A 12,701-nucleotide genomic window follows, 5' to 3' on the forward strand; every position below is an offset into this window, starting at 1 on the left:
GCACAAACTCGCTGTGTACCAAACCACGGTTGTCAAAAAAGACAATAAACATGGTCTTCACCGTTGACTTCGCCATTCTTGCCTTCTTGGATATATATATATATATATATATATATATATATATATATATATATATATATATATATATATATATATATATATATATATATATATATATATATATATATATATATATATATATATATATATATATATATATATATATATATATATATATATATACATATATATATATATATATATATATATATATATATATATATATATATATATATATATATATATATATATATATATATATATATATATATATATATAAGTGGTTCTAGCACTTATACAATCATTTTTTGTCGTTGTTTTTCATCGCATTTTTAATGTGTATTATATACCTTCTCTTAAAGCAGCTTCAGAATTAGTTTAAAGTAGCTTAAACTAAATTCATTAACTTAAGTAAAGTTAACTTATTAACTAAATTAAGAATAATGCAGCTAACTAATTAAAAATAAACTTAAGTAACTTAACGTTAACTAACTTAAAGTAACATCGTATAAGTTTCTTCCAGAATAATTTCTTCAGGGATGTCACTGATGTATAATTTCTGCAGGGATGTCACTGGCAACAGTACGTCAAACAAAAATGTTTCTTTTTAATGCTCCCAGAGGGGAGAATCTCGTTGTAGGCTGACCCAACTTTCGACCCTTAAGAGCAAGCAGCACTAAGACGACTAAATGCGTGGCCGGTCCTTAACTAGTTAAATCACCTGGAAGTACTTGTGGTGCTGATAAAAAAAAGATAAACCTCATTTATTTTTTCAATAAAGTCAACAAAATCGGTCGGCAGGAAGCGACTTATCCTAAAGCTCTAAGCAGGAAAAGCCTGGAATTCTAAAGCCAAATAATTAATCATATTGTCAATCAAAGAAATTTGAATATCAAACAGTTTGTGGTAACGAACTTAGTAAGAGCGACTCGTCTCAATAGTAACCAAACCTCTAAAAAAGGAATTTGAATAACAAGAGATAGATCAAAAGAATCGGATGTTTATGCTGATTTTAGATATATAAGTTTCATCAAGTTTACTCATATCCTGAGACAATTTGCCTTATTTTCAAAAAGAGGGAAAAACACCCTCTAAAAGTCATATAATCTTAATGAAAATCACACCATCACATTCAGCGTATCAGAGTTCCTTACTGTAGAGGTTTCAAGCTACTATCAGCAAAAATGTGGAATTTTGTACGTTTTGCCAGAAAAAGATCACGGGTGCGTGTTTATTTGCCCTTTTATCAGGGGTGATCGTATCGACCCAGAGGTCCTAGAATTTTGCGAGAGGGCTTATTTGAACAGAAATTAAAAGTTCTAGTGTCTTTTTTAATCAAAAAACTAAAAAATATTAAAAACAGAATCACTTTTTGCTTAAAAAACTGCATTTTAGATGTCTTTTCATGTTTTCAAAGATATTTGATTTTTGAGCAATCACAACCAATAGAAATTAAAATATTTAATTAAATAATTACATGCATGATTACATAAAGGACAGATATAATTCATCATAAATGATAATAGTCATCCGGGTTGCAGCGGTAGCTAGCAACCTAGTAAGAGACGATCACGTCCAATGTTAAGAAATATAAAAACTCATAGTTCCTAACAAAGGAGTCAGATCAAAACAAAAAGTACACCATTAGAACCGCCTTGTCCGAAACCCCTGTATAGTAATATTAAAGAACAAACTGTTGCCAAACTGTTAAAGAACGGAACGAGTAAATTATAAATTTTATAATGAAGATCCCGGTTGCAGTGGTAGCTAGGTTGTGGTAAAGAACGAACTCTAACCCATAGTAATTAATTTAATTTTGAAAAGAAGGAATTGCGGCAGAAACCTTTATGGTGGTATTAGTAAACTACAATTACATTAAAGAACGACATGCCCATGTTAACTGAAATAATCTATTGACAATATAACTTCTAACAAACATCTTTTGAAAGTTGCTTCTCCAAGGTATGTTACATAAAAGATCAGTCTAGTTAATCATAAATAGGGATTATGTAAGTTTCATCGCTATCATGGATGTGGAGATTTTTTAAACCTAGTAAAGAACAAACCATGGCACATATTGGACTTAGTTAACTGCCTTACTCGTAGTCTCAGACCTGTTAGTGTTATAATAAAGAACGAACTCTAGTCTATAGTATCAAACGTAAGGACACCCCAAACAAAACAAACTTTCTTTTAATTTCCGAGTTTTTTTTTATATTTCAGTAAAGGGACGACAATAATAATTCCCAATGACAGAAATGACGACAGCAGCAATGAAAATGACCATGATAGTAATTACGTTAGACTTCGGAAAAGTCTAGGGGTCATACGGCTCAGTGTTCTTTCATGATATTAGACGAGATGAGGGTAGTTTGAACAAGTGCATACTTATTGTGGGATCAATTCATACTGAGATCAATTGACTCTTTGCATCCTTTTGTATTAGTACATGACTTCATGACATATAGAGGCATATATAATATGCTGCAACCGTAAAAGACGTCATACAAAGACAAAAAAGATTAATCTGTTGAATGTCCCTGGTTATAAAATCATGATGACGTCACTTATTTTGGCGTCAAACACTACAATAAATGAATTTAAAATTTCGTGATCTCAGCATAATGTTGTATACATAGTATGCTGTATACATGTATACATAGTATGTTGTATACATGTTGTATAACCGGTTCTACTTAGCTTCTATATACATAGGCTCTATCACTTAACAACGAATTACTGAATTACTCTGAGTTACTCTTCACGCTAAAGTTTTTAGCACTTTTGATAAACAATTCCATTTCTATTTAAAAGGCTCTTGTATTTCACGAGTTGTTCTTAAAAAATTAGGACGAACAGTCAAAGTTTAGCATAAAGAGCCTTATATTTTTGTTTTGAGACTTCTATTAGGCCTATAAAACATTGGAAGTGCCGATTAGACCAGGTACGCCCCCCCTAAAATTCAGCTTATGGGCGCCCATGCCTGTCAAGTAGGAAAATTTCTAAGACTTAGAAATCAGAAGAGCGTTAACATGGAACATGGAAGCTTGGTAAAACCTTCTCAGAATACAGTTTTGGCCTTGTTTTCATTACTGAAAGTTTCATTTTTCTAACCTAACCCCTTTCCAAGATAGCAAAAAGTGGCTAAACTAGAATTTTACCAAAATAAAAACCTACTTAGTCAGTAATGATAAATACCATCAATAAATTCGAAAACGAACAAAAATCACTAAAAACAAAAGAGTTGGGTCCTCATTCCTTCCCTGACTGTAAAACTCCTAACTGTAAAATGACTTGCTGCATCATGGGCTCTTCACTGAAAACTTTATGCGTCTTGAATAATGTTCAAAAGTAGAGATATAATTGAATTGAACGTTTAATATATCGTGACATTAAGTACGGAAATCTTATCGCTTCAAAGTTTTATGTCGCTGTGGTTTTTGTTTTCAATTTCAAAGCTGTAGTAGCTGGAAAAGAAAATGTTTGTGATATACTTTGTTATCAGGGAAGTGCCAATGACGCAGTAGGCCTTAGACTTTTACAATTAGGGAAAGGGATAAAATCTAAACAAATGCTAGTAGTGAAACTATATTTGTCTAGGGAACAGTCTTGGAAAGAACTAAAAAATTAAACTAAATTTTTGATACATAGTTAAAATAATTGCTGAAAGCTGATGAGTTCCAAATTTACTTTTACTGTAATTTTTATGTTGCTACTTTTAATTATACAGAACACACCCAAGATGTGAAATTGTGTTAATCCTAATCAAATACCAAAAATATGATGGAATTATAATACTGTAGAAACTAAATTATGGAAGCTACGACAAAGAATTATGAAACCAGGCCGCCCAGAACGCATTATATTATATACCTCCTAACCATGTCTATATAATAAATATTTAATGAAAATAAACATACATCGTAGTTTCTCTCATTCAGTCTCTAACCTAATTTTAACCTATAGCAGACAAACAAACCGGTTTTTCTCAGATGAACAGAGCAAAGCAGAGCGTAGTGGACTCTGCTAGTCCCCCCAAAGGGTCCTTGGCCTGTAATTAGGGAGTATATAAAGATCACAAACTCAGAGAACAATAGCCAATTACTTACTGAGAAAAAAAAAGACACATCAACAAAGCATAACATAATTCATTTTTCTACATATTATTCGAAAATCAAAAAGATGATCTTCATACTCTTATACAATCCACTGGTCACAATCAGTTTATACAGAAAAAAAAGGTAATTAGTCTAAAGACAAAAAAAAAAATCCCTCACTCACAGTCCCAGAAAGAAGAGCAAAAAGGAGAAGAAAAGAAAATATAGATAAATAAAAACTATACAGATTTTTTTTTTTTTTTTTTTTTTTTTGGGTTGGTTTTAGACCAACGTATTGTAAAGAATCAATTGAATAGGAGACAAAATTTTACTCAAACGACAGATATATATGCCAGTGAGCAATCGTTTCCCCTAGATAAGGTTAGAAAATATATTTTTATTCATGTTTTCATTGAACAAAATAATTAAATAAAATAAAAATGCTCTTTCCCGAATTTCAAAATGTAGTTCATATCTTCATTAAAATATCTTCATTTTCGTTTTTTCATTGAATAAAACCGAAAAAAAATTGACATCGGAATCAAACTGACGTCATTATTGAGGGGTTTCTAGCTCTGAAATTTCTGCAAATTTGTTTCCATGGTAAAAAAATAAAAAATAAATAATTACCATTTCCAAATCAGCTACAAATGGTAATCTTTTCTCGCTAGACAATTTTTTTAAGACTTTGATGTTTTCTGAAATGCAATTAAAGAGCAACAATCAAAATTAAACGAACATAAAATATTCCGTATACAAGGGGGCTACCCCCTCCTCAACTCCCAGCCTATTTACAGTAAAGTTTTACAGTACCTTTAAAACACTTCACATTTCAATTCAGCGGCCCTTGTGTATCAGCAATTGTTCTTAAAGAATTGGGACAAAAGTAAAACTTAGCATAAGGAGCAGAAAATAAGGAATTCTTAAGCTTTACTGTTGGTTGAGGAGAAGGTAGCTCCCCTTATATAAGGAATAATTTTTGTTCTTTTCAAGCTTTAATGTCGCTCTTTACTTTCATTTAAGAAAGCTTGCTGTCTTTATTAGATAGAACGCATTTGACAATGGCTGCAAGAATTAAATTAACTCAATCAAATTTTCACACTTGGATTACTAACCGAGAAGTGTCTGAATAATCAGAGCCCTCAGTTTTAAAGACAAAGGACACACATTTGATTCAACTGATAGAAAAGCTTCAGTGAAGGTCTTTTCAGTGTATATTACACAAGGTAAATACATTAAAGTGATCAGTGCTATATATGAGAATAAAATTTCTGCGGTTAATGAAATAAGGGTAGTAGCTGATTTCATTTTAAAAATGAAAAAAGGTTGGAAGAATAGGAAGATAAGTTTGCGGACGAAGGTTAGATATTAGAAACTACAGTGATGAAAGTGTTCAAGTATGGTTCTGAAACAAGAGCGCTGCGGGAGATGGAGGAGGATTTCTTAGATAAAGTGGAATTTCTAAAAAGTGAAATTTCTTGGCTGTTGCTGCACCTCATTAATCTTCACGGTAGGGCAGCCCAAAAACACCTCAAGGACTCAACTTTCAGAGTCCTCGACGGTGACACGCAACATGCTACACTTCATAGCGCGACTCCATCACTGAGTTGTTCTGATGAAAACGTTCAGCGTGTTCATTACTGACAAAACCTAAGTTCTCGTGGAAGAACTAGAGATATGAGTCGTGGAGAACAATCTTGAGAGACATGTTGCAATCCATCAAGGTGGACGCACTAACGCACTTCTCCACAGTTTATTTATAGCACTTAGTCAGAAGATTTATTCTTTCCAAACCTACTAAAACCGACTTGAATACAAACCATACATCTTTTCCAGCATTGCTGATTAAGTCTTTGACGTGACTGTCTCCAATGATCTTCCTTATTTGTGGACCTATAAGCATGCCTTCTTTCACTTTCGCATAATTTAACTCCAAAAATTTATTGGTTAAGTGCCGAAAAGTATCTGAGTTGTTGTTTACTGCCTTCACTAAGTTCTTAATGAGTCCCAGCTTTATATGAGGTAGGGGCATAATGCAGCTTTATATGAAGTGAAAGTAATTATGTGAAACTCATGGGCTGGGAGCCGAAAAGAATCTGAATTATTGCTTACTGCCTTAAAGCAGTTCATAGTAAGTCCCAGCATTATATTTGGTGGGGTACTGCTTCATCCTTATACGAAGTGGAAGCCTGTAATTGAATCTTTCGGTTTCTGGACTGTAAAGCATCCGTGTTGTTGTTTAACGGATTCACACTGTTCATTGTTAGTCCCAGATTCATAAGAGGTGGGGGCATAAAGCAGCTTGATCTGAAGTTGGGGAATTTATTTGAACAAGTTATTTTGTGGTACGAAAATAATAATACTTGTTTTGTTATGGCTACTCAAAGTTACTTGTAATTCCCAGATTCATATGAGGGTGGGCATAATGCAGCTTGATATGAAGTGAAAGAATTAATTTGAAACTTACTGGTTGTGTGATATAAAGAATCTTAGTTGTTGTTGTACTGCCTCACGCATTACCTTGTATTTCAGAGAATCATATGTAGTGGGGGCACGATGCATCTTAATATGAAGAGGGGGAATTAATTTGTAACTTACTGTTTGTGTGATAACATTAATGTGTGTTGTTGTTTAATGGATTCACGATTTACATAAAGAGTCCGAGATACGAAAGAGGTGGGGGCGAACTGATGCATTGTATTTTTTTGGATACTTTCTGAAAAAAATTTGCTGTGGGACGAACATAATAACAGTTGAATTAGAAAGGAAACAAGAAGTTACGTATGAGTTCAAGATTTATATGAAGTGGAAGCATTTATGTGAAACATATTAGTTGGGAACCAAAAATCATGGGAATTGTTGATTACCGGCTTCAGAATTTTCATTGTGAGTCCCAGCATCATATGAGGTAAGGGCGCAATTATTTGATATATTAAGTGGGAGAATTCATGTGAAACATACTGGGTGGGGGCCGAAAAGAATCTGAGTTGTTGTTTACTGGCTTCACGAAGTTCAGTGAGATTCACAGATACAGCATAGGAGTGGGCACTATTAATCCTTTTTTAATGATGAGCCATGACTTTGAAAATGCCTAGTTTTGGTACAAAACGATTCAGTGCGGTAGCAGAATTGACACACAAATTTCTCTAAATGTCCGAGATTCAGAAAAAGGTTGTATTTCTTCATCTTTGTCCTAAGATGAGGAATTTATGTGAAACATACTGGTTTTGGGCAGAAAAGCATCTGAGATATTTTTTACTGGACTCAAACATATCCAAGAGATTCCCATCAGCATATGAGGTGGAGGCATGATGCAGCTTTATATGAAGTGCGAGCATTTATGTGAAACTTATTGGGTCGTTGCCTAAAATCATATGAGTTTATGTTTACTGGCTTCACGAAGTTCATTGTAATTCACACCTTTATATATGAGGTGGGGGCACAATGCAGCTTTATATAAAGAGGAAGCACTAATGTGAAACACATTGGTTGGGAGCCGAAAAGCATCTGAGTTATTGTTTACTGCCTTCACAAAGTTCATAGAGAACCCCAGCTTAATATGAGGTGAGGGCATAATGCAGCTTTATATGAAGTGTGAGCATTCATGTGAAACTTATTGGCTCGGTGCCGAAAAGAATCTGAGTTAATGTTTACCGCCTTCACAAAGTTCATAGTGAGTCCCAGCTTTATATGAGGTGGGGGCATAATGCAGCTTTATATGAAGTGGAAGGATTTATGTGAAACATATTAGTTGGGTGCCAAAAAGTATATGAGTTGTTGTTTACTGCCTTCACGAAGCTCATTATGAGTCCCAGCTATAGATGAGGTGGGGGCATAATGCAGCTTTATATGAAGTGGAAGCATTTATGTGAAACATATTGGTTGGGTGCTAAAAAGAATGTGAATTGTTTTTTACGGCCTTCAACAATTTCCTAGCGAGTTCCAGCATTCAATGAAGTGGGGGCATAATGCAGCTTTACATGAAGTGGAACCATTTATGTGAAAAATTTTAGCTGGGTGCCAAAAAGAATCTGAATTATTGTTTAGTGGCTTCACAAATTTCCAAGTTATTCTGAGCTTTATATGACGGGAGGGCATAGTGCCACTTTAGATGCAGTTCAGGAGTTTATGTTAAACTTATTGGCTGGGTGACTAATAGCATCTGTATTATTGTTTACTGCCTTCACAAAGTTCATTGTGATTCCCAGCTTTATATATGAGGTGGGGGCATAATGCAGCTTTATATAAAGTGGAAGCATTTATGTGAAACATATTGGTTGGGTGCCGAAAAGCATCTGAGTTATTGTTTACTGCCTTCACAAAGTTCATAGTGACTCCCATCTTTATAAAAGGTGGGGGCATAATGCAGCTTTACATGAAGTGGAAGCATTTATGCGAAACATATTGGTTGGGTGCCGAAAAGCATATGAGCTGTTGTTTACTGCCTTCACGAAGTTCTTAATGAGTCCCAGCTATATATAAGGTGGGGGCATAATGCAGCTTTATATGAAGTGGAAGCATTTATGTGAAACTTATTGGTTGGGTGCCGAAAATCATCTGAGTTGTTGTTTACTGCCTTCACAAAGTTCATAGTGAGTCCCAGAATTATATGAGGTGGGGGCATAATACAGCTATATATGTAGTGGAAGCCTTTATGTGAAACGTATTGGCTCGGTGCCGAAAAGCATCTGAATTATTGTTTACCGCCTTCAACAATTTCCTTGTAATTCACAGATTTAGACGAGGTGGGGACACAATGAATTTATCTATTACGTGTATCGATGTTGTCGACCCTGAGTGGTTTGGGGATAACCATATGTGGATTTAGGGGGGTAATCCCTCTCTACGCTATGTGAAAGTCAGAGATTCAGATGTGGTGGGGCAAAATTAAGATTTGCATGAAGTTGTGGCATTTATTTGAAACTGATTATCTGGGGGCTAAAAATCCTGTGAATGATAGTTTTCTGCCATCACAAATTTCCTTGTGAGTCCCAGCATTATATTAGGTGGGGACATAATGCAGCTTTATATAAAGTGGATCCATTTATTTCAAAAACATTAGTTTGGGGCTAAAAATCATCTGAATTATTGCTAAATGCCTAAACAATTTTCCTAATGAGCTCGAGCTTTATTTAAGGTGAGGGCATAATAATGGTTTGTAGGAAGTTCGGGAATTTGTGAAACTTATTGGCTCGGTGCCGAAAAGCATATGAGTTGATGTTTACCGGCTTCACGAACTTCCTAGTGAGTCACAGCTTTATATATGAGGTGGGGACATAATGCAGCTATATATGAAGAGGAAGCATTTATGTGAAACACATTGGTTGGGAGCCGAAAAGCATCTGAGTTATTGTTTACTGCCTTCACAAAGTTCCTAGTGAGCCCCAGCTATATATGAGGTGGGGGCATAATGCCGCTTTATATAAAGTTGAAGCATTTATTCGAAACATATTAGTTGGGGGCCAAAAATCATGTGAGTTGTTGTTTACTTGATTAAAAAATTTCATTGATAGCTCGAGCATAATAATAAGTGGGGGCATAATTCTGCTTTATAAGATGTGAGGTAATTAACGTTAAAGTTACTTGTTGGGGGCCTACAAGAAACTGAGTTTTTGCTGTCTGGCCTCAAAAAGTTCCTAATGAGTCCCAGCTTTCTATGAGGGGGGGACATAATGAATCTTTATATGATGTGGATCAATTTAATCGAAACATTTTGTATGGGGGCTAAAAAGCATGTGAGTTGTTGCTTACTGGTCTCAACCATTTCATTGCGATACCCAGCTTTATATATGAGAGGGGGACATAATGCATCTTTATATGAAGTGTATCCATTTATGCGAAACAATTTGGATAGGTGCTAACAAGAATGTGAGTTATTACTTACTGCCTTCAAAAAGTTCCTTGCGATTCCCAGCATTATATGAGATGGGGACATAATGTATCTTTACATGAAGTGGAACCATTTATGTGAAAAATATTGGTTATGGGCTAAAAAGCATGTGAATTGTTTTTTACCGCCTTCAGCAATTTCCTTGTGATTCCCAGCATTAGAAACGGTGGGGAAACAATGACTCTTTAGGAAGAATATATGTGAAAAATATTAGTTTGGTGCTGAAAATAATGTGTGTTTTTTATTACTGCTTTAAAAAATTTCCTTGTGATACACATCATTATACGTGTAGGGGGCATAATGCAGCTTTATATGAAGTGGTTGATTTTATTCGAAACACATTAGTTGGGGGCTAAAAAGCATCTGAATTGTTGTTTAATGCCTAAACAAATTTCCATATGAGCTCGAGCATTATTAGAGGTGAGGGCAAAAAACAACTTTCCAATTAGGTCGAGAATTTCTGGAACTGATTTGCTCTGTGCTTAACAGAATATGAGTTATTGTTTACTGACTTCAAAAAGTTCCTATTAAGTCAAAGCATTAGATGAGGAGGGGAAACAATGCATCTTTACATGTAGTAAATCAAATTAATTGAAAAATATTAGGTGGGGGCTAAAAATAATGTGAATTATGGTTTAATGGCTTAACAAATTTCCTAGCGAGCTCCAGCTTTATTTGCGGGCAGGAAAAACAGCTAGTATGTATTTAGTTGGATACTTTCTTACACTTATTGGATGGGGGCTTAAAAACATATGAATTGTTTATTACTGCCTTGAAAAAGTTCCTTGTGATTTAAAGCTTTATATACGAGGTGGGGGCATAATGCAGCTTTACATAAAGTGAATCGAATTAATTTAAAATTATTAGTTGGGGGCTAAAAAGCATCTGAGTCATTGTTTACTGCCTTAACAAATTTCCTTGCGATCCCGAGCTTTATATGAGGTGGGGGCATAAATCTGATGTATATGCTGTGAAGGAATTTACGTTAAAATGACTTGTGGGGGGAAGAATAGAATATGAATTATTTTTGACTGGCCTCAATAATTTCATAACGAGTACCAGGTTTATATGAGGTGGGGGCAAAAAGAAGCTTTAGGATCAAATTACTTGAAAAATATAATTTGGGGGCTAAAAAGATTCTGATTCATTGTTTACGTCCTTAAAAAATTTCATTGCGATTCACAGCATTATATGAGGTGGGGAAATAATGCCTCTATAGGAAGAATTTACTTGAAACAGATTGTTTGGTTGCTGAAAAGCATCTGAGTTGTTTTTTACTGCCTTCAAAAATTTCATTGTGATTCCCAGAATTATATGAGGTGGGGGCATATTGCAGATTTATATGAAGTGGAAGAATTTATGTGAAACATTTGGTTTGGGGGCCAAAAAGCATGTGAATTATTTCTTACTGGCTTCAATATTTTCCTTGCGATTCCCACCATTATATGAGGTGGGGACATAATGAAGATTTTTATGAAGTGGATCAATATATTTGAAAAATATTGGTTGGGTGCTAAAAAGAATGTGAGTTGTTATTTACTGCCTTCACTAATTTCCTTGCGATTCACAGCATTATATGTGGTGGGGGCACAATGTCTTTTTAGGAACAATTTATTTGAAAGATTTTATTTGGGTGCTAAAAAGAATGTGAGTGATTTTTTACTGCCTTCACAAATTTCCTTGCGATTTCCAGCATTATATATGAGGTGAGGACACAATGTATCTTTACATAAAGTGAATTAATTTATTCGAAAAATATGGTATGGGTTCCAAACAGAATGTGAATTGTTGTGTAACGCCTTCACTAATTTCAATGAGAGTCCCAGCATTATAAGAGGTGGGGGCATAATGCATCTTTACATGAAGGGGATCCAATTATGTGAAACACATTGTTTGGGTGCTGAAAAGAATCTGAGTTCTTGTTTACTGCCTTCAAACATTTCCTTGTGATTCCCAGCTTTATAAGAGATTAGGACATAGTGCAGCTTTATATGAAGTGGAAGAACTTATTTGAAAAACATTAGTTAGGTGCTAAAAATTATGTGAATCATTTTTTACCGGCTTCAAAAATTTCCTTGCAAGTCCCAACATTATATATGAGGTGGGGACACAGTGCATTTTTATATGAAGCGGAACCAATAAATCGAAACAAATTTGTTAGGGGCCAAAAAGAATGTGAGTTATTGTTTACTGGTTTCACAAATTTCCTTGTAAGTCCCAGCATTAGAAGAGGTGGGGACATAATGCATCTTTAGGAACAAAAAATGTGAAAAAGCGTAGATGGGGGCTGAAAAGCATGGGACTTCTTGTTTACTGGTTTAACAAAGTTCATAATGAGTCCCAGCATCATATGAGGTGTGGACAGAATACATCTATACATGTAGGTTAAGACTTTATGCGAAACGCATTTGCTAGGTACCAAAAAGAATCTGAGTTGTTGTTTACAGCCTTCAAAAAGTTCCTTGTGATTCACAGATTGATATTTGGTGGTGGCATTATACAGCTATATATATAGTGTAACCCTTTATTCGAAACGTATTGTCTTGGTACTGAAAAGCATGTGAGTTGTTGTTTACTGGCTTCACAAATTTCATAGTGATTCCCAGCTTTATATGAGGTGGGGACATAATGCAGCTTTATATGAAGTGGAAGCA

At 34.7% G+C, this 12,701-nt stretch overlaps 1 protein-coding gene across 2 annotated transcripts in view; it reads right to left on the bottom strand.

The window, feature by feature from the left end:
- LOC148943326 (centrosome-associated zinc finger protein Cp190-like) overlaps window positions 1-12,701 on the bottom strand; it is a 651,851-nt gene that overhangs the window by 26,966 nt on the left and 612,184 nt on the right. The gene's annotated exons all lie outside the window — the stretch shown is intronic.

Source organism: Artemia sp. Qi Xiang Cuo, chromosome 15, assembly GCF_049724085.1.
Source record: "Artemia sp. Qi Xiang Cuo chromosome 15, ASM4972408v1, whole genome shotgun sequence".
Taxonomy (NCBI): domain Eukaryota; kingdom Metazoa; phylum Arthropoda; class Branchiopoda; order Anostraca; family Artemiidae; genus Artemia; species Artemia sp. Qi Xiang Cuo.